Raw genomic sequence first — 23,206 nt, 5'->3', positions numbered from 1 at the left:
AAAAATGAACTGAGTGTAAACAGATAAAATTTTAGAAAGAGTGATTATTCCTAACACTTAGATTTTTTGGCATACTTATGAAATATGTGTCCATTTATCAACTTTTAAAAGTCTGAGTATCTTTTTCATATAGAAAAATCTAGGGTGGTGCTTTTTTTGTTTTGCTTCCTTTTTTTTTTTTTCCCCTTTTATTTTCCTTTCTCTTTTTTAACTTGTGGCTTGAAAGAAAGCAGCAGTAAGAATGGATTTCATGCTAGTAGACACTTTTAAGACTAGATTTAGCTGCAGTCACATTAGCTTAGATAATGGGAGAATTTTTCTTCATTGAAAATGCTCCCTGTCGCTTAAGAAGAACTCACTGAGGCAGCCTGCCATCTAGCTTTTTCACAGCAAAATAGGCTTGCAGACTGCAGATGAGAGACTCGGGAGCAGAGACAATTTTAACTTAGCCATCCCTAATTTATCTCAAGCTTTTTCAATTCATCTTCACTGCTCTATGCACACTGGAACACCAGATTGTCAACCCCTGGGAAAAGAATGCAGCCAGGGATCTAGAGAGCTGTCACATCCTGAGAAATATTTAAATTGTGCTGATTTTCTTCTGGAGTGCTGAGCAGAGGGAATGAAACTCTCCATCAAGTCATAGCTTTGCGGGCAATAGATCAGAGGATACTGCCAGTTTTTCTAATGGATTATTGTTATCGGGCAGGTTCTTCCTGAAGGTATGTAGTTACTCTCTCGATTCATTACCCACACTATTTATCAGGTAATGATCTAATGACCTGGTAATCCAGATACATTAAGAAAAATGTTAACTAAGTAGTCTGTATTGATTGAATGATGGCACTTTATTGCAGCATGTTTGCAGGTAAAATACTCTGATCTACTTACTGTAGATGTGTTGTACCTACTGCTAAGTGCTTTGTCAGCAATCCCCCCAAGCAAAACCAATCCCTTACCTTTAAACAAAAAAGCAAAAATCCATTGTGTTGCATATAATATTGCCACAAGTTGATGCTGACTGTCCAGAGAATGTTGTTTTTTGAAACAATGAGCAATCAATAGCAAAATCATATGTCTGATTTTAAATTTGTTATAGATGAGTATTAATTTTGCAAAATATTTTCCAACCTGGATATATGCAGAACTCCCCTTAAAGTACTACAAATTAATTCTGCAGTTAGATATTTGCTTGTTTACTATGATGTTCTATCCTTTCACATGGGGACTTACAATATTTCATTCTGAAAATCTCTGATAGAAATGTGACAGAAGTCTGTTGTGGCAACTGTACTGCCACACTCCAGGAGCTTCTTAGTGAAGCATAAGGGTTATATACCACAACAGGAGATTTAAAAATAAAATCTGTAAAGAATTTATTGCCTTTTAAACTTCTGTGTTTATATAGGAGTTACAGCATGTTCCTCCTAATCTGAATTGCTTACTGCATGTCTGCAGCTTGTGAGCAGCCTGACCTAAAAATGAAAGATCTCTAAATTGCAGAAGCAGCCAGACATTTTTGAACTATTCCAAGCGCGGGAGTTGCTGCAGAGATGGAAAAAGCAATGCCACATTTAAGTTAAAGTCCTGGCCTTGTTTCATTTCCAAGTTGGCACTCTACCTGAGTACAAGCCCTGAGACTTGAACACAAATTGGCAGGTGCAGGGCTAAGCAAGAGTTAAGCCCTGAGAAAAATAGAAATTCTTATCTGTAGTTTCTTGTCCAGTGCACTGGCTGGGCTGCTGTCATGCTACCAAGAGTAATTGATGTATGAGCTTGTCTGTGGTGTGCTTGATAGTGCAGTGGATATGCTGAACTGGATTTTTAGTCACAAGACAGATGTTTGTCATATTTTTGAATATACTGCTGAATGAATGCAATAAGATAGTAATAGTAACAAAGCTGGGGTATGAAGGAGGTCTCAAAAGTCCATATTGGTTAGAAGCAGTAAATCTGAGACAAGAGTATTTTCTAGTATGTTTATCTTCCTCTGTTTAAGGAATATAGTATGTTCAAAGCATTAAGAAAAAATGACATTAGTACATGTTGCTCCTGTATGCAACACCTGAAAGTTCCTTTCCACTAGTGCCTTGGAAAGGCTGAAGAAAAAAGTAGAGAGATTGACTCTATCCCATTTCCAATGAACTCTGTTAAAGCACTTCCTTTCCTATGGACCTCAGAAAGACTCAGGTGAAGAGGCTTCCATTAAGCTCTCCCTAGAGGCTCCTACCAACAGCAAGATATTATTTAAAGGAAATGTGCACACTAGCTGTGTTTTCCCCAATCTCCCAAACTTCTCACTTAAATATACAGAGGCATCACAACATGCTTCTAGATACCCATGGATATTTCAGCATTTTGTGCAATCATTTATGATCGTCCTAGATCAAACCTAGAGGGTAACACAGGCTTTTCTTATTATATATTGCTCATATGAAAAACTAACTTTTCCAGATCACATTCCATTTTGTCTCCTTTGGGTCCAATATGTTTCCCTTTAAATTTTTGGTTACTTAAACCACTGGCTTTTTAAATATAATTGTTTCTGATATATGGGACTAGGGAGTAACCAAGAGCAACACAAATGTATCTTGATATTTTCTCCAAAGCAAGATGAAATAAAACACACTAAAATTTAAGTAGGAGGGTGTTATTAAATAATAGAAAATAAATGAAGATTGATAGCTTTATATTCCATCTTTACCTTCTCATTGTGTTTTATTTTTCTTTTTTTTGTCTATCATGATGTTCAGTAATGGCTCTCCCTCATTCTCTTGATAGAGAATTCTGATCTACCCATATATTATGCCATTTTCAGGTGGACCTTTCTACTGCCTTCTGATATCCTTTTAGGCTATATTTGTAAAGAACAAAATGTAGTATAGCATAAATGGAAGAAAATAAGTTTGGGAAGAAAGCTTAAGCACAAATTGTTTTTTATGGTGTTAAATTTATAATCTGTTGTCTTCTGCCTGTCCTGGTTCCACTGGTATTCCTGTTCTACCTTTAGCTTCCTACATTAACAAGTGGTACAAAAAAAACCCAAAAAAACAAAACAAAACAAAACAAAACAAAACAAAACAAAACAAAACAAAACAAAACAAAAAGTTATACATAGGAATTTACAACAATGTAACAAATACACCCATTTTATTTACATTCTTCAACATTTCTTAGCCAACACTGTTTATCTCCTGTGCCAAATTTTGGTGAAGCAAACTAATGTGTTGACTGTGTTCCTTCCTTGGGACCATAGGTTTTACTCCTTCCTGTTCTTCTATGTGCTAGACAAATCATAAAAACATAAGGACAATTTTGACCTTTTTATGCAATGCTTCTGGTTTTCCCTTGTGCTTATTTAACATCTGTTTGAGCTTAGAATTTGTTCCTTTCCCAGAGTGAACCTTAAGAAGGTAAAGATATTACACTGAATTGATACAAAAAAGGCAGCTTCCTGCTTATGTTCTTCTTCCTTCTTGTTTTAGAGTTGGCAATATGTTTGTGATAACACATGATTGTATGCAGCTAGTAAAAATAGTAACTGTAAGAACATTTTTTTGGAAAAAAGTAATTCATGACTCTTTAATATCATCTTTTCTTTGAACTCTAGCAGGTAACTTGTAGGAAAAATGCTTAGAAGAAGAAAGACCTAGGGGCATGGATAATGACAAAATGAATGTTCTCAGGCAAAACCTGGGTATTTCTAAGACTAGGACATGCTATGACCTGATTTGTTTCTTCCCTTTATATGTCTCTCTAGATTTCAAGACTGATTTAAATCTGTTTAAGCATTTATTAAATGAATTATTTTGCTTCATTTGTATCATTTACACAGGCCATTAGCTAGACAACACATTCAATTATATATTTATTCTGCTAAAATTTAAGTAGGTCTAATGACAAACAAAAAATTTCTTTTCACACATATAATTGCACAATTTTGAATGAACAAGAGTGAAAAGATGGTTTCCCCTGAAAATATCTGATAACTATTAAGAAATTCTGAAAGAACATACAGAGCTAGTTCACATTTCACAAATTGTCTTATTTTGGTGGAAATGCTTCAGTACACTCTCAAAGTGTGATTCAGCTTCTTAAATTGTAGGATACCTTGCCTAGATACAGGTACAAGTCTAAGGCCTCACATAAGTTTTCTGTTGCATCTTTTAGCCTATTATTTTAGTTATGCAAATTATCTGAAATTTTAATAAACAATAATGTTTAAGTGACTGGGTAGAAATATGTTCATATTCTAAAATCTTTTTAAAAAGATAAATTAACATTTGAATTCACTTCTTCTTTACTTTGTCCTCATCTTTTAAGAGAATTCAGATCAAATATTAACACAGTTTTAGTGACTTATATCATCCGAAGAGACAAAGTGCAAAGCAGCTGGTATTTCTGTTGAAAGGGACATGCCTCACAAAAATATTGACATGTTCATGATTAAATGAATTAATTTTTAATTCAGGGTAATATCTTTCAGATGATGTATTTTTAAGTTAATTTTATAAAAGTGGACATTAATTCTCTCGTCCTATGATTACCTTAGTTTGGCATATTTTAACTAAAGCATTTTGTTTCAAAACACAATGATTTGGGGTTTTCTGTTTGTGCCCTTCAGCCACTCCACACCCACCAAATCCTATGAAACCACATTTGAAAATCTATCACCTTTCTGGAAAACCCAAATTTTAGAGTAAGAAAACCTGCAAGTATATGGGTCAAAGATCATTTTAAATAAAGTTTTTACAGTAAGTTTGAACCTTGTTTCACTTTGCTATGCAGTACAAAGTAAATATGACTAAAAAAGTGAGAAAATCATATATCTTTAATATTTTATTACACTTTTTTTAAATGTATTGCTGAGTATTGAAGCTATTCTGAAATATCATAGGCTGGTCTCTTCTTCTTGCCAATAAATATGCAGAATTTTCTGCAGTACATATTTTCAGGTGCAATTAACGTTTGGTTTGTTCAGGGAGATTCAATATTGCTTTTCTAACTTAAGGCTGTCATTACAATTATTGTATGACATAGAGAGATAGATAACATTAGTGAAGAAATTATAGTGATAGATCGTGTTCCAAATGTCATTTAATACTTAGTTTGACTCTTTCTCATGCTTCTGGAAGTCACTACATTGAAGGCAATGGAATAAACAAGAGTGGAATCAGATTCTGTATATTTAAGTATTCCAGTTGTCCCTTAACATCCTGCAGAATGAAGTTTCTGTCTTAAATTGTGCCTATTAGTAAGTCTATGGAAAGGTACATTATTTGTTTTCACACAAAACTGCTTATGCTTTGCTTATCCAACTGCTGCTGAAGACTGGCAACACCTTTCAACAGTCCATAGTTTCTCAAATTTTGAAAACTACTTAATCAGAATTGAAGGCAGATGAAAAAATTATATTTCAAAAAAATTGTAAAGAATTCCTTGACAGCTGCTTATTGTCTTTGATGCCCCAAACTTTCATTATTTGAAGTAGGTGAAATATGTATTTCATATGGATATTATTTGAAAGACACTTCTCAGGTGTGTTTTCATCACAGAAACTTCTATTGAAACACTTTTCAGCTTCTAATTTGACTATTTTGGTGCAGCAATTAACTTTAAAAAAGATTAACACGCATGCAAATTTTTGTGTGAATCAAGAAGCATTTCTCATTTTTGTTTTTAAACACATTTCTCATTTGTGTCAAACATTATATGGAAGGATGGAAGAGTTCTCTGTAAAATCAAAGTACACTATTAAAAAAGGAGGCGTTGGTAGCTGTCTCTAACAAAGAGTCCTTTCTCCAGTACTTCTTCTAATCCTATTTTATCAACTTTAATTTTCCAGGTTGAACTTTTCTGATATTGTATGACCAAAGTTAGAGAAAATCAAATTTAAGAGGTTTTACTTTTTAATACTACTATTGTTTAAGAAATAGAGGGACTGGTAGGCTTTCCCTAGCTGTTGGTTTACATACAGTATAATAATGAGAGAAGTTAATAAGATATTTTATCAATCTTCTGCTTGTAAAATTCATGAAGAAAAACATGAAAACAAACAAAAAACCAGATAACCAAAAACAACACAAAAACCAGATTCATTAAATATTTTAAAACTTTAGGAGAAATATTTTGCTCTGTTTTCTGAGTTTTTTACTCCCAAGAACTTTAATAGAACTATTACAAAAAATGTAGTACAGACTCTGTAATTTAGGGATGATTTTTAGCACTTTGAAATTACTGAAATATCACTCCCAAAAGTGACCATTCACCTTCAACAGTTGATTCACACCCTCCTATGCCATAATCTGTGTTAACCATCATAGGGTATGCTTTACTATTGTTCCTTATAGGAAGGGAGTTTGTACATCAGTATGATGCAGCAGCAGCCACTTCTGCATCTGCCCAGCACCAAAAGGAATATCATGGCAGACCTTCCCTCTTCTGGAAAGGCTTTGACTGTGAAGTTTGTCCCTCCATCAGCCAGTAATAATAAGTCTGGTAAAAAACTAGCTTCACAGAAAAAAAATGAATAGTTTTTCAATAGTTTAGCAATTTGAATCATGTTATCTAAGGATCTGATGAATCTGAGATCTGAATCACAGCATCTAAATACCAGGGAGACTGAGGCTCTCAGAGTAATAAGGTGCAAAGAGGAATTTCCTCCTTCTTGCAGCAGTAAACTGTTAAATTACAACACCTATGACATTTAACCTCACCTTAAAACTGCTTTGCACTCTTTGCGTGTCTTCCCTACCTCCTGTCAAAAAGTGTCAGTGGAGGAAAAACGAGATCTGTGCTCATTTTCTGAAAAGAACTTATTTCTCTGGTGTGTGTCTCCTTGGGGAAAAGCAGACTGGCAGCCAGACAGAGAGTTTGAAATCCCCTAGAGCTCTGATGTTTCCCTTGCCATCAGAACACCTGCTGCAGCACTAATCAAACCACTGAGTCAATAAGGATCTTTAAGAACTATCTGTACAGTTTATCTGATCTACTGAAACAAATCCCAGATCTGATCAGTTTTATAAATGTATTTCCCTACATACTTGATAGTGAAGTAGTTTGTTCTTGGTTTTTGTTGTGTGTGGGGCTTTTTGTTTAATTTCATTTAATTTCATTTTGTTTTGTTTGTTTTCTTTTTGCTTCTTTTGGGGTTTTTTTATGCAAGTTTTTTTTTTTAAAGGAAGTTTTCTAAAAACTTCTTTACTTTTTTTTTTGTAATTTTGGATCTGTCAGTCCTCCGTGAGAAACCCCTCAATTTCCACACATGCATACCCTTCAAAGTCTGGAGATTTGTTTGGTTTTTTGTTTTTTATTTTTTCTGTTTGTTTCTGGCTTCCACAGTGCTGGAGATTAGAGGGGCTGAGCACACTAAGCTAAACCTGTCTGTAAATCTTTAAATGAACAATGCTTTAAGAGGACTATCTTTCTTTCCATCTATCTAGACTAAAGGTTTTGAGTGTAATTCCTAATACAGTAAAATAGAATCACATAATCAGCAAATGGGTGAGGTGGGAAGTGACCTCTGGAGGTAAATTGGTCCTGCTCTTCTGGGGCCACCTAGAACTGGGAGTCCAACACCACGTGCTGTCAGCTTCTGAATACCTCTAAGGACAGAGACTCTATGTCAGCATGTGGAAGTGCTCATGTCACACTCACAGTGAGGAAGTGACTCCCAGTGCTCAGAGGATACCTCCTGTGCCTCGATTTGTGCCTCAGGTCCTGTTGGCAGACACCACTGAAAAGGGCCTGGCTCCATCTCATTTGGACCATCTCTTTGAGCATTTATACTCATTAATAAAATCTACCCTGAAGCTTCTCTTCTCCAGGATGAACAGTCCCACTGCTCTCAGAATTTTCTCCTAGAAGAAATGGTCCAGTCCCTTCACCATCTTTTCAGCACTGAACTGTCTCCAGCCTGTCAGCACCTCTTTTGTACTGGGGAGCCTAGATCTGGGCACAGTGTTCCAGATGCTGCCTCCTCAGTGCTGAGCAGACTGGCAGGAATTACCCACCTCAGTGTACTGACAATGCTTTGCATCATCCAAACTGGGACCCTCCTTTATGGCAAAGACACATTACTCATGATCAGTTCAGTGTCCATCAAGACCCCTGGTATTTTTCTACCTGCTGTTTGTCTCCTGGCATATATTGTTGCAGAGACTGCTCTTCCTCAGATACATGACATTGCACTTCGCTCACTGAAATAAAATAATACATTGCTTAGAAAGACTATGAAATTTGCTTTCTTTATATATACATCCTAAACAGTTTTGAGGACCCCAGGCCACATTATTTAATTAATTTTCTTTAATTTTAAAAATTAATAAATTTAGAACCATGATTTCAGTCAGAAAAGCAAGCTGTTTGTTTCCTTTCTTCAGTCTTATGTTAATGACTCCTAGGTACTCTGTAGAAATATGATGTCACCAGTGACCACCAGCAGTGTTCCTCAGGTTTCAGTTCTAGGGATGGCTCTATTTGAAGTATTTTTTAACAATATACAAGCAGAAGTTTAATGTACTATTATCAAGTTTTCTGATGATACCAAACTGGGAGGTGCTGAGGACTTGTCTTTGCAGAGGGATCTAGATAGGTTAGAGCACTGAACTATGAATATTGGGAAGAACACTAACAAGTCAAAATGCCTGATTCTGTGATTCTGCTCCTGGGACAGAGTATTGGCTGGCTCTAATATAAATTGAGAGAGGAGTGGCTGGAGAGCCGCCCTCAGGAAGGGGTACGAGGCTGTTGCTCGGCAGCAGGTTCTGCATGGATCAGCAGTGGTCCTTCACAGCCCAGAGGACAAAATACATTGCAGGGTACACCAAACTCTGCATGGCCAGCTGAGAAAAAGAGGTGATTATCTCACTGTACTCATCCTGTGCACTGTTGGGCCTCATTGGGCCTCACAATTTGGGGAGAATCCTTCAATGTATCTAGAGGACACTGATGAAAGGGCTGGAGGAATGTCTTGTGAGCAGCAGCTGTGGATTTTGGCTTTGTCTGCTTTGCAGCAAAGGAGTCTGAGGGGTAATAATGAAGATATTAAACAGGACTGGCCTTAAGCTGAGCCATGTGAAACCTCAGCAGTGACCATCTGCCAAACTGATGTAGCACCATGCACCACTATGAAGATACCAAGCAGAACTTTATCATATAAAAATACATATGTGTCTCTTAGTTGTTTTATTTAGTTTATTATTAAAAAAAAAAAAAAGAAAAAAAGGGAAAGCAAGAATGAAAGAAAAATTCTACTTAAAATTGAAATTACCTATTGAAATTACTTGGGCATATAAAGGTAATGCTGTCAGATTTCCTCATACTGATTTTGTGTAATTATTAGTAGATGATTACATTAACAGAAAGAGTTCAAATTCCATACTAAAATAATCTCTGCATATGAAATGGAGGTGTAGAAAAAAAGATTGATAGAAATCTCAGAAAAACATGTGATCAGAAATACTGAACACATGGCAACTTAGTTCAGTGCATTGTTTCATAATGACCTTGGTAGAGAAAAACACCAGGGTGTATGGATTGAACCGTAAAGACCAAGCAATTAAATTTTGAGACAATAAAGATCACTTACTGGATGTGGTGCATTTATTCAAAATAAGAGTACTGCAAACAGTATCTCTAATGGTATAAGAATGGCAAACTTCCAGACCATTCTGGAGAAATACTTGCTCTCTGTATGCAATAGCAGTCTTTTAAGTACATGCAGATGAAATTCTTTCTTAGAAATTAATGTGAAAAATAAATTCTGTATTGATAAATCAGCAGACAAACTCACACCCAGGAAAAATAAAAAAAATGCTCAAAAACTTAATCCACAATTCTGTGCAGGTAACTGACTTTTCTCCTGAACAAAATCTGCAGGTTATCTTTTCCAATCCAGTATTTTTATGAACACATAAGGGCAAACTATTTATTTCTAATAGCTTGAAACTTCCCTGCCTTAGGCGTACTTTAACTGTGGGAATGAATCTTTTCTTGTGAATGTCTCTCCTACCTACATATGAAATTTGTACAAAAAGATGTTCATTAGAACTAGATCTTCTTTATGATAGTTTTGTTCCATAGCCAGAGATTCCTGCTGAGATTTCCTGTAGGATCTCTACCTGCCCTGTGATGAGGATTTAGATTTTTCAGTATTGCTAAATGGTGCAACAGAATGTCAAGGATGCACAGCCCATTCCCAGTTACAGATACAAGATCTGCAAGAAAACACACTTGGTTCAGTGCCAGTACTGCATGACAAAATTCTCAGCTTTAAATGAAACCCATCTTGACCAAGTAAAACATACACAGGAGGTCACACAGAAGCTTTGAAAAGCCTTAAAAAGGATTTTACTTTTCAATTGTGTCATTTTTTTTTTGTTTGCTTGTTTTTAATTTAGATTTAGTTATATGTAATATAAAAGACCACTTAATTGTAAAGTGAAAATCTGTTTGGCAAAGAAATAGAAAAGCATAATTTCTGAAATTTACCAGTACATCATGCCAAATTGAACTGACTTAACAACCTGAAATTTTATTCTTAGTCATGCAAAAAAATTGTTACACGTTTTAGAGAAGATATTACAAATTTACCATACAGAGTTGGTATGCTTAGTACTATGACTAACTTTAAAATAAAGTGTATTATTTTCAGTATCTATGGCAAAGGATGACAAAGCATGACAAAAACAACAAGATATTTGTGAGTTTGTGTCCTCTGCCTTCTTACTCCAGCTAAGACTCCATTGTTATTTAAAAAGGAAACAAACAGAAAAGGATGACCAAAATAGACTTGATTCTAATGTTAGATGGAAAGGATTTTTTGTATGTATGTTTGTGACAGATAGATAGATAGATATGAATGATAATGAAAAATAATATCTTGTGACTTTGAAATGTATATGGAACATTTAATTTCTTTCAAAAATTAGTTTCAAGATCCGCAACGATCTCACATATACAATTACACAAACCTCTTTTTCTATAAACTTTACATATAAACGTTGAAGAACCTATCTAAAACAGAAGATGCTCTATTTGGCAATTAAAATACTGGTTAGCTGTGTTCTGATAAGTATTCTTAGACTGAGAGATAACTGTCTTATATAATAGACTGTTAAAAGAATTTTTTTTTTACTTTTCAGAGATTTCTAGTATGATTTACAAAAACTTTAAACAGAATATTTTGTAAAACACAAATTAGACTTATTTGCCTGAATAATGATTTTTCTGAAAATAGGAAGTATATTTCAATGTACATTTTTAGGACTCAAAAATAAGACCTAGGTATAATTTTCTGGATAACAAAATTTGCTTTTTCCCTAGAAGCCCATTTTTGCAAAGGACGGTATGAAATAATTTCTTACAGCTAGAAGTATCTCTACCTTTAAGAGCAAAATTGCTAAAATTCTAACTGGTCTGTTTCATGTAATACTTGTTTGTTTTCCTTTCTCCTCCATATACCCCCATTGTTTCATTGAATCTTAATTCAGCCACCAACATCATGTCTAAGATGCTGGGTTAGGCAGCCTTCTGCCTCTAAAAATTTTCTCCTGACATTGCTTCTCTTATCAATATGGCAGAAAGGGATGCACAGATGGCTACATGGCTAACTAAACTGAAAATATCAAAGAAAAAATGCCTTTCTGAGATATTTTCCCTTCCCATTTAAGCCATCTAATTGGAGAAAATCATGGAATAATGGCTTTGAAAACAGGCTGCTTTATTAGCATTCTGTCTATTCTTCACTCTTTTCCTCCCACTATAGCAGATGTTTAGAGGGGTAGTGACAGAAAGCCCTTTTACCTTTGTAAAGGTTCCTCCTGTTGAGTGTGTTCATTGACAGAAACAATTTTGGTTTTTAATGTAGTACCGTGCAAGCGGGAGCAACTTCATTCTAACAGCATGAAGGTTAGTTTGGTCACTCTCCAGAAAGTGAGTAGGTTACCATTCAAATTCATATGGGGTCTCACTTTGCAGTTCAAATTCCTCCCTGTTACTAAACTAAGCTAAAGTACCTGTGTTTTGCACGACATTCTTACTGTAAACATATATTGTACCTCCTTAATTATGCAATGTTGTTATTGGACCCTTGCTGTGCAGGTGAATCCTTAGAACATGAGTGGTGAGGCAATGTGAACGTGACTGGCATCTTGCTTAGTGTTTGCTGTACGAAGACAGGGACTAGTAGTCTGGTCACCCCTGCCAGATATGTTGTACAGATTTCTACTACAATTGGCTGGCATATCTTTATTGAGAAAAAAATATTTAAAGATTTAGCCCTGAAAACGCTTTGTGTATACCACAATCTTGAATAAATATTTCATGTTCAATAGAAGTTTCATTACTGAAATACCAGCTTCAGTCATGGTTTTAATGAAGACCAGTGCTGCTTGAAACTCAAGCTCTGTGTTTCAATAGCACATAATTTATCAACTGATATATGTACTGTTCCCAGAGTGTTGACATGTAGAGTGAGTGTTTTAATGAAATTAGTTTTTACAATATGGAGAGAATGCTTGCACAGTACTGTTTAATCAATTAGCAGAGAAAACAACAAAAATATCTCCTTTCAGTAGATCCAATTGCTCCACAAGCTGCTGTTGAAGCAGATGATGGATATTTAATACTAAATAGGTGCCCTGGTTTGTATGCTGAAATTTTACCTCATTACTTAAAAAATGTACTTACAGAACTGACATATTGCATTACTTTGTCACATTGTGTCAAGCTGAATTGACTTATAATGTAAACTATGTAACATGATGTGACGTCCTGTAATTTGCCATAATTTGATATGACATAATTTAGCAGGTCAGAAATGTAAAAAAACCAAAAAATTTGTCCATGAGGAAATTCATGCTCTTATTTAGGCAAATGTGAAAAGCGTTTTTGCCAGAAAATAAAATGGAAACATACTTCATATGATGGGTACTTCCCTAGAAGTATTCCCCATACAACAGGGTAGAACTGTTTCACCAAAAGAGATGTTGGAGATGATGAATACTTAGTTGTACTGGGTGTAGATCTAAGTAATGTCTTGAACAGTTGCCATTTTCCTCAAAAACCATCAGAATACAACATAGGATCTGGCTTTCTAGTAATATTTTAATACAGTGAATGACAGCTTCTCTTCCCAAGTCATTAGCATAGACGTGTTAACAATCATGCTGAAACAGAAAAAGTATTTTTGCATGTAGGAGTTGATGGACCCATAGCTTTGTATCTGATCATTGAGTCAAGAGATTTGTGTTAACATGAAATCCATGTCAACCAGAACTGACAGTGTCAGGCAGGTGTCACCCACAGTACCAAAGAGTGATTGACAGAAAATTCAATACTTGATTGGGGGATTAATTGTTTTGCTTACTTGAAGCAACTCCTACCTAACAGCTTCAGGCATTCAGCAGGCATAAAGCTCTGGGGCTACAGAGAAAGAACAAATCCAAGGTGAATAATGCAAAAAAAAAGACAAAGCTATTCCATTTGTCAGCAGCAATTTGTATTTCTTAGGCTGTCCATATAAATGGGAGAAAAGCAATGCTTGAAATAAAGCAGAAGACAATCCTATATGTTATTTCAAGTGATCTTTGGCAAAATTACTTCACTAAGCTTCAGCTATGTGAAATAATCTACAATTGAAATTCATGCTGAGCTTTGAGATGCAGCAATCTTCCAGCCTTGCTACAATACAAATCTTTATAATGGCCAATCAAAGAGTAATATATGAAAAATACTAAATATTATCAATCCATGCCAAGATTTTGCTTTTAAAGCTGTATTGTAAAATTTGTACTTTATTTAAAATGTAGAAATGAAAAAAAAATCTAACTTTAACTTAGAAATACTTTATTTTATACATTGTTAAAAGGTACCAAGAGTCTTGATACCCATTTCTTTAGTTAAATATCACTGTATTTTGTATGAGAGACTTTCTGGAAGAAGAAAAATGTTTCAGAAACATTTTTTTTTAAATATAAGATACGTTTTGATTCTTTTATCTGTTAAGTAGTTTCTGATAATGCTTTTTTAAGAAAAAAGGCAGATTAAACAAAATTTCTTATCTTTATCATCCAACATACCTATTTGGGATGAGCTAAAGTGACGCTGGGCAAGAACTAGCATAACCACTTCTCTTTTTAAGGAAATGTATATCCAGGAAGCTAATAATTTTGAAACTACATTCTTGTCATTGAATTTTGTATAAAACTGAATCAGGACCCCCTAACCTGGTGGCAGTACTCTTAATAATACATTCCAGGGTGCTCTTGGACTTCTTTGCTGCAAGACCACATTGGTATTTCATGGTCAGCTTGTTCACCAGTACCTCCAGGACCTTCTCTCCAAAGCTGATTCTTAGCCAATTGACCACCAGTGTGTATTAATGCCTGATGTTGTTCTTCCCTGGTCACAGGACATTGGTATTTTCCTCTGTGGAACTTAATGATGTTCCAATGTACACATTTGTGTACATTGTGTACACAATGTACACAATACACACATTTCTCCCAGCTTTGAGGTTACTCTGTAAAGTAGTGCACCCATCTCATGCGTTCTTGACATTCTGCACAGTTTTTAAAAATCATCCACTTCATTAATGAGGAAGTAAAAAAGCTTTGTCTCTATTATTGGCCGGTAATGACTAAAGAAGGCATATATAGCCAGCAAAGACAAAAGTGAAAAAAGCATAGGATACCTCAACCCTTCCCATGTCACCAGTTCTCCTTCTCTAATCAGCAAAGATATGGTGGGCCTTCATTTCCCCTCATCTTCTGTTTGCTGGTGATAGATTAGGAGGAGTCCTCCTCTTTCCCTGTATGTACCTCAGCAGGTTCACAAGTCCAGGTTTTTTCTTTCCTTACACTATTCCTTGCATTTTCAGACAAGTGTCTTTGTATTCCTTCTAGTGACCAGGCCCTGGTTTCACATCTTCTATACTTTCCATCTATGTTTAAATTTTGTTTGGTTCTCCTTACTCACCTGTAAATGTCTGTCACATTTTCTTGGCTGTCATTTTTGGCTTGATATATTTTTGGTGTCTGGAGGACCTGAACTTTGAGAATCACTGACTGTGTGGTTTAGATTCATTCTTTGTGTTAGCTGTTAGATAACAGACAGCTTTCTCAAAATTATTTTTTCAGAACAGTGATAAATCACCTTGACTTAGAATATGGTTAGAATAATATTAAAGTGTCTCTAAGTAACTATGCATGGAAAGGGACTTTTTGAAAAGATGTTGACTTTCTTGCAAGAGATGATGAATTATAATCAGCCCACATCACATGCAGAATGGTTATTTTTTAGCTAAATAAAAAACTTTCTCTAAGGGCTTCCTTTGTCAATGTTAGGCATGTCCTAAAAGTACTATCCTATTCTTATTCTGTAAAGAGCTGACAAATTGTGTGTAACAGAATCAGAACTGTGAAAGATCCCTGATACATTTTCTGACAATAGAAAAGATAATTGTTCAGTTTTAGAAGTGTGAAGTTACCTTTTTCTAGAAATATCTTCAAATTTAATACCCTATTTAAGAAGGAAAAGAAGAGACACAACAATGCAAAGCATGTTTCAAGCACAGATCATTTTATTATCTTGTCACAAGCATTAACATATGCATATAGAATATATTAAGCGTAGTATACAATATTTATGTAGAATTGTCAGTCTTTACTATTGCTCGCTTTATAAAGCAACGAAGTAATTTTTACATAGCCTAGTGCATCAATATCCCATCTTCCTTTTAGTTACCTTTATCCATATTCCTACCAAAATCCCCAGTGTTTCCAAAGCAGATATGAAAGCATAAGTTAGGTGTCAGTGCAAGGAGAACTGCTGTGGAGTTTGGCAGAGCTTTGTTCTTTAATGCCTACCTGTCTTGCTGCTGGGTGCTCAGACACAGACAGCCTCACTGAGTTATTCAGGCACTGTGGGCAGAGGAGAGCCAGAATCTTCTCAGTACTAAAAAAGTGCACGTGTACAGTGAGGTTTTTCCTCAGACAGTCCCCAGACAGCAAAGGTCACGTCAGTGAGGGTCTCTCTCCATGGTGGCAACTAACAAAGACTGCTGTTGGGGATTTATTACCCACCTTTAGCAACAAGTTCTTAGGCAGGTCATATTCCAGTCATATTCCAGCAGTCACAGACTTAGTAGAGAGAGAATTTCCAAGCTGCTTGTTTAAATTCATTAATATGTATCAGTTCATAAAGACAGGGGTGGAAAATCTTCACACTTGACAAGAAAGACCATAGGTTGTTTGTTTGGGGTTATTTTTATCCTTAGCATAATAAAATACTTCTGTGTAGTATTTCAGCTTGTACTGAGGGAAAAAAAAATAATTGTTTCCATTTAAAGTTATATCCATGGTAGAGAAGCTTTTAAGCTCTTTGTTGGAAATGTAGCAGATGAGTACATTTTTTTCAGGCCTACTAGACTGCTATGCTGCTAATATCTATATAAATTAGAAGTTATTTTCTTCCCAGAATGACTTCTATTAATTTGGATACAACTCAAAAATCTTCTGAATTTAAATTCTTATCAACTCTTCATTTCACAATAGTTTTTTTTATTATAATTACTAAGCTTTTAGAGAAAATGAGAGTCCACCATTAATACTATGCCTAAATTGATGTTATTTTCACATTTGTTCTAGTTGTTACAAAATAGGAATTTCACTATTTTAAGCAATTAATGATATCTTAAGGGACAGTATGTCAGTAAACCTATTGGTTTAGATAGATAACTTTTGGTATTGATAGATAACTTTTAGACTCTTCCAGAGCTTTTAAGTGCTAACATGATTCACAAATTCAGTTTTCATTAATTAACTGCATGTTACGGTATGAGAAAGAGTCAATGATGAATCAGGGCCTGATTAAGGTAAAAGAAAAATTATATCATTCCTTCAGCTTATAATAATTTTACCACAGATCTGTTGCATTTTTATTCTTCACTTAAGTCCATAGCCAAGTCTACAACATGGAATTTTGCATAAAGGCTCTGTTTTTAGCAGAGTGACAGCAATAGTAGCACTTAAGGTTTGAAGCATTTTGAATTATTTCTGCTCATTCAATACCCCAAAGTGTAAATACTTAATTAGAAAAAACAAAATGGCATGTAATCAATTATTCTGTGATGCTAACAGATGGTCTAACTGCCTAGCTTGTTCATTCAGTTTCTTGTGTATGTGCTTTTTTGGTCAAAAGGATGTAACCAAGTAGCACACAGGAATGTTCCCTGGCTGTGGTATTGACACTGATTCCACTTTAAATGGGAGCAATTTCTTATAGAGGGGATAATTCTCCTTCCCTGAGAATTCACAACACTTAGTTCAGGAGAACTGGAGTATTATGTGAAACAGATAGAAGAAAAAAAAAAGCCTGCAAAATCAAAATAAGTGGGAGATTGCTGAAAGGAGCAGAGAAACTTTTCAGCTAGAAAGTTACAGGTACAAGAAACTTTATTTGGGAATTGGGAAATTCCCAAAAAATTTATTTGGGAATTGCAGAAAGGACATGGAAACTTATTTCTCTAAATCAAAGGAAATTGCTGAAATGGAAAGAAAGAATCAAGAGGATGACATTTCCTCCAACAAACCATTGGAATGTTTAGAACTGTTTATCAGATATTTTACTTAATGTATTTTCTTCCATATCTTATTTTCTGTGCTTTGAAAAAACCTAATTTACAAACCTTTGGCTATCTATTTTCAAACTTACATGAAGAAAAAAAGAGGTAGTAGGAAGAAAATGCTCATCTCAAACTTGTGACTGACTCATAATCCACTCACAGATGTATGCAAAATTGTAATTTGTGGACTGTATTTGTTCAGTGCTTTTTAGGAAAGATGAAACTGTGAATGCCTCTTTATGTGGAACTTTAAAAAGTGCATTAATGGCAAACATTCTGGTCTGTCAAGCTATCTGAAAAACTATTTGCATCTACACTTGAACAAAATACACATCTTAGTTGTGGTAAGAAGGCTTCTTCAATTGCTTTTCAGTTGATGTGTCTGTATTCCAAACCATACAAAGAATGTTCAAACACTTTTTCACGCAGTACTATGAATATTGGCTTTGAGAGTAAAGTGACTGGTTCAAAGTAAAGAAAAATCCCATGTTTGTTCTGAATTTAGTCTCACTCCAAAAACTAATGGAAAGAGCAGGGGTCAAAACATGAGTGTTTTAAGATTTTTGTTGCTATATTCATTTAAAAGGTAACATAGGTGGATAAGACAATGCTAATTTTTTTTTTTTGGCAATATGTGTTCACATATTTCAGCAAACAGCAGTGACAAAACCACTGTTGGTGAAAGAAATTGAGAGTATTTTGGGACCAAAATGGTACAATTTTTTTCTTTTTTTCCTTCAAAAGTGTAATATTTTCCTATATTTCTTCCAAAGTAGAGCTACCAGGAGAAGTGTGTGCTTGTATCAGCATATATGATTAACTCATAAGAGCTGAAAGAGTCAAAGACAGCACTTACAGCCTTTTGCAGGATTAATTTTGATTTCTTTAAAAATTTGATTTTTAACCATTTGTGCACAAGTTCTCAACCCCGAAAAGCACCTCTTTAGAGAAGGTGATTTAGCCCATGCATTATGAGTGTAGAATTTCAGAAACTTAAATGTCAGGCTCTAAAATACAGCCAAAATTAGCATGGTCAAGATTCAATGAAGACAGGTTATTTCAAAGATTCAATATGACAAATCCATTAAGTTGTTTAATGTAACTGTGTGACCACTACTAGTCTAAGAGATGAAATTTCAATCTGCAGAACTATTTTTATTTAAAAATATTTTGCTGCTAAGGTAAGAAAAGTTTTTATAGGTAAGATAAAGTTGAAGTGATAACTTCAACAATGAAGTGTTGCTCAAAAATAAGGTGTTAATTTCCAGAAAGAACTATGATTCTTCAATGTGGTTTTTTAAACCACATTCTTCAATAGAATCATTGATTTCTTATCTGAAGTCACTTCCTATTAAGATTAGATGCAAGATCCTTTTTAAAATATTTTAAACACTTTGTGGCTTACATGGATGCATATAGCAAATGTTTCTGATATACTTTGATGATCTTGAGAAATATCATTATGAATTCAAAGAATGATGACTTTTCATTCATTCATCTCAAAAGTTTTCAGAACTTTTCCAGACTAATTGAACTGACAAGTAAAAGCTTTTGCTGTGTACAAGAAAATGCAGGTTAGATTTATGTCTCTTTAATCTGTTGCTTGAATGATGAGTAGTTTGCATCTAAATTAATATCATGAATCTAAAGTAGTCTATTTTTTTCAGTTTTTCTTTTGATACTAAAGATGCAGGAAATCAACACAAAAAATAATTTTTAACAGGACATAATTAAAGGACTTTTTAATGTATTTGTATTCATTTTCCCAGCAAATGATTCATGTATGTGTTTTAAGATTTTTCAAATTTTATCTCCTTTTATTAATATCTCTTATTTTCATTTTTATAAGTAATTTAAACAGGAGATTTAACAAATTTCTTTGAGATATATTTATGTTGAGCTCTCTGAAACAGATATATGTTTGTTTCACTGTAAGATTTTTCCAGTGTTATTGTTTCGTAAGAATACCACTTCTTGTTTGCTAAGTATTTTTTCATTTAGCTATATATTATTTTGTCATTTTCACAATATGTAATTGCCTAATTCCCCTTGTGAATACAATGTAATATGATGTAGAACTGCTGAAATAAACATCTGAAAAAAAATCGAGCCTTTCGCATTCTTCTCAATAAAGCTGACATTAAATTGTAGATTTTGCAGTATTACTCTGGGATGTTATCTATTTCTAATATACTCTGGTAGTAGAAAAGTGCTGAAAAGAAAATTTAATTTTCAAGCCTTGAAGTATGTGGAATATGTTAACATGAACTGTCCATCTAAAAGTTCTGAAGAGAATCCTCCAAACCTAGGATTTCATCATTTCTGTGACACTTAAAAAGATTATTCTAAATATTGTCTCTGCCAAGGGAAATTTGGGAGTGTGAATTCAATTTTAAAAACAGCAAACATTACTCCCCCAGATTTGCAATAACTAAAGTTCAAGGGTTGGGTTTTTTTTAATAACGGCAAATCAGTGAAGTTATTGTATGTTATGTTAGAATTCACTGTAATTTCTCCTTAGGATGACATGCTTCTTAATATTTCATTTACAAAAGAAAATTCTGTAATCCTATTCTACCATAGAATACCAAGGTGGGTTCCTAACAAGGAGAAAGATTATCAGACAGAGGCATATTTTTTTTCTATGATACCATAACAAAGAATTCATAATGCCTTTTAGGCTTTCTTTATCATATGATGTTGTCTGGCTTTTGTGGTTAAAAAAAATCAAAGTTTGTAATTGCATTTAATAAATGTTATAGACATAACACACTGATTTCCTTTCATTTCTTCATTCTTTTATTTATTAGTTTCTTTTGGTAAAATAAAAAAAATATCCAGGCTTGGTTTATCTTTAGTCTTAAAATTTGTTTGCTTATGTTGGCACCTACGATATACAGACTTCAAACAAAAAAACAGTAGTAAAGACATTTCTTTTATTTATTTTAAGGTGAATTTCACACAATCTCATTTAAGACATCTTAAATATTCTGAATTGTCCCCTTGCATGCTTCTGCTTTCTTCCACTTTTTCACATCTGCTCTGAGTCCCACCACACCTAGCTGAGGTATACCAGGACTTAGGCTCCTTGTATACTACTCTAGACTTTGGTCCTCACTATATCCTGAAGCCACTGCTGGTGAGCACAGGCACTCAGGGTGCTTGGGGTCTGCACTCAGTGCCTTGGAAAAGGCTGAACAGCCTGTTAGGACTGAAGCTTGGCTTTCCCTACCAGTGAAATGTGAGGAGTGATGCAAAATTATCTTATCCTGTCATGGAGTGCAGGCCAGAATGAGGGATATGGCCAGATATGAGATTTGTAAAGTGCTTCCATTTCCCACACAAGCTAATCATACATAAACTAGTACACTGCTAAAGAAATACAGTCATTAGTGCTGTCCTCATTCCCTTTCTGGTGTATTTTAACTTCTGAAGCAATAGCTATCATTGATCCTCTTGGAATACTGTACATAAAGAATGCATGAAACAGAGTATTAATTTGGGTCAGATATTAGTATTTATTATACAAGGTTCTGCACCTGGGTCAGGGCAATTACTAATTTCTATAAAATCTGGTGGATAAATTGATTGAGAACAGCCCTGCAGATAAGGATTGAATGGATGAAAAATTGGATGTGAGCCAGCATTGTGCTCTTTCAGCCCTTCAAAGGAAGTGTGGCCTGCAGATAGAGGGAGTTAATTCCCCTCTGCTCCTGTGAGACCCCACCTGGGATACTGCATCCAGCTCTGGTTTGCCCAGTACAAAAAAGATATGCACTGGTTAGAAGGAATAGAGATGAGTTCTACGAAAATGATCAGAGGGATGGAGTACCATCCCTAAGGAAAAAATTTGAGATTTGGGGTTGTTTAGTCTGCAGAAGGAAAGGTGTTGGGTGGCTCTTGTTTTGGCCTTCCAATACAAAAAGATGACTTATAAGGAAGATGGAGAAAGGTCATTAACCAAAGAATGTAGTGATAGAACTAGTGGAAATGATTTTAAACTGAGAGAGGATAGACTTAAAGTGGACATAAGGAAGAAATTTTTTATGATGAGGATGATGAAGTACTGGAACAGGTTTTACAAGGACCAGGTCAGATGAGGCTTTGAGCAGCAGATCCAACAGTGTGTATCCCCTCCCACAGAGATAAGGCTGGGCTAGATGATCCTTAAAGGTCTCTTTCAACCAAAACCATTCTTTGATTGTCCCATTCTATGATCACGTTGAGCTCAGATGAGCCCTCAGAGAAAATGCCAAATAGGGAGGGTATGAGCAGGCCATGTCATTTGCCAAGAAGCCAGAGAACAGTTTATCAGTGCAAATGTGGGAGGAAAGTCTTCTCTTCTTCCTTACTCCAAGGATTTGTACTCAAATATAATATAAGTAAGTTGAGCTTTAAGGGAATCAATTTCCACAGAAAGGTTTGGTACTACTGTGTGCAAATTGGACAAATTTATTCAGTAACAACCTATACTGACAGGAAACTTTCAGAGATAAATTTCTGCTTATAGGTATACCCAATACCGCAGAATTATCTTGGGCTAGCTCTGTCTTCTGCTTTCACCTATACTTTGTATCAAAATTGACTAAGAATGAGCCTTTCAGTAATTGTATTTATGAATTTTATGAGTAGCACTTTTTCCTTCACTGAAACTATTTTCTGAAATATTGTTTTGTTTTTTTTTACCAAATATTAGAATGTGTTTAAAAGGTAATACTTTTTTTCCTAACAACTATCAAAATATAAATGAAAAAAATATTTCAGCTTTCTCTAAGAAGTTTTTTTTTTGGCAAAGTAGAAAATTCCATCACAGGAACTATTGAAATGTAGAGGAAGAAAAGAAACTTATGAAGAATGGAATGACACTTGGTATATGTAAAACAGAATAGAGAATGGGACCATGCTATTGTCTTATAATACAATAGCTGGTAGATTGCTTATATTCATTTCTTAGAAAAATGCCTCTATTCTGGCAGAATAATAGTATCCTTGACTTTTGTAACTACAACATATTGAAATGATACCAGAATGTAATGGTTGTAGAATTGAAAACTTATCCCATGTATAGAATTTTTTATGGATATCAGAATCAGCTGAGAATAGTTCATATTTGGACAAAGAGAATCTCAGAGTGAAAAGTTTTCCAGAGACAGACTGCTTCCAAGGTTTGACTGTAGCTGGGATTTTTTGTTTTGAAGGATGACTTAATTATCATGCTATGGAATATGTTGCTACAGATGGTGTGTAAATATATGATCCCTTTGATGTGGAAAAAGAGAAAAATATAAATTTATTTACACAAATAATCCATTACAGTAATATTAAAGGGGTGAATGAGACTACGCAACATTAAAAAAAAATTAAATAAAGATCAGGATAAGAGAATACCTTATTTCTTTCACTCTGAGTTTTCTAGTGGTTAGAAGGAGATTGCCCTGGAGTTTTACTGTGTCTGGATAATTTTTTTCAACTTGACACATACCTCCTGCTTATTTTCACATAGACTAACAGTGTCCAGAGAGGTTTCACACCATTGCTATCTTGATTTATTTCCTGCCAGTCCTGTTCTGTATAAATGGC

General features: G+C 34.7%; 1 protein-coding gene across 1 annotated transcript in view; it reads left to right on the top strand.

The window, feature by feature from the left end:
• The first annotated feature begins 426 nt into the window (after positions 1–426).
• Positions 427–23,206, top strand: part of MGAT4C (MGAT4 family member C) — a 323,879-nt gene continuing 301,099 nt past the window's right edge. The window contains exon 1 of the mRNA XM_015629496.2: positions 427–722. The gene's annotated coding sequence lies outside the window, so the exon portion shown is untranslated. The remainder of the gene's footprint in view (positions 723–23,206) is intronic.

This window comes from Parus major, chromosome 1A (assembly GCF_001522545.3).
Source record: "Parus major isolate Abel chromosome 1A, Parus_major1.1, whole genome shotgun sequence".
In the NCBI taxonomy this organism is placed as follows: Eukaryota; Metazoa; Chordata; class Aves; order Passeriformes; family Paridae; genus Parus; species Parus major.
Note: the sequence above shows the minus strand (reverse complement) of the source record. Positions and strands in the feature narration are given on the sequence as shown.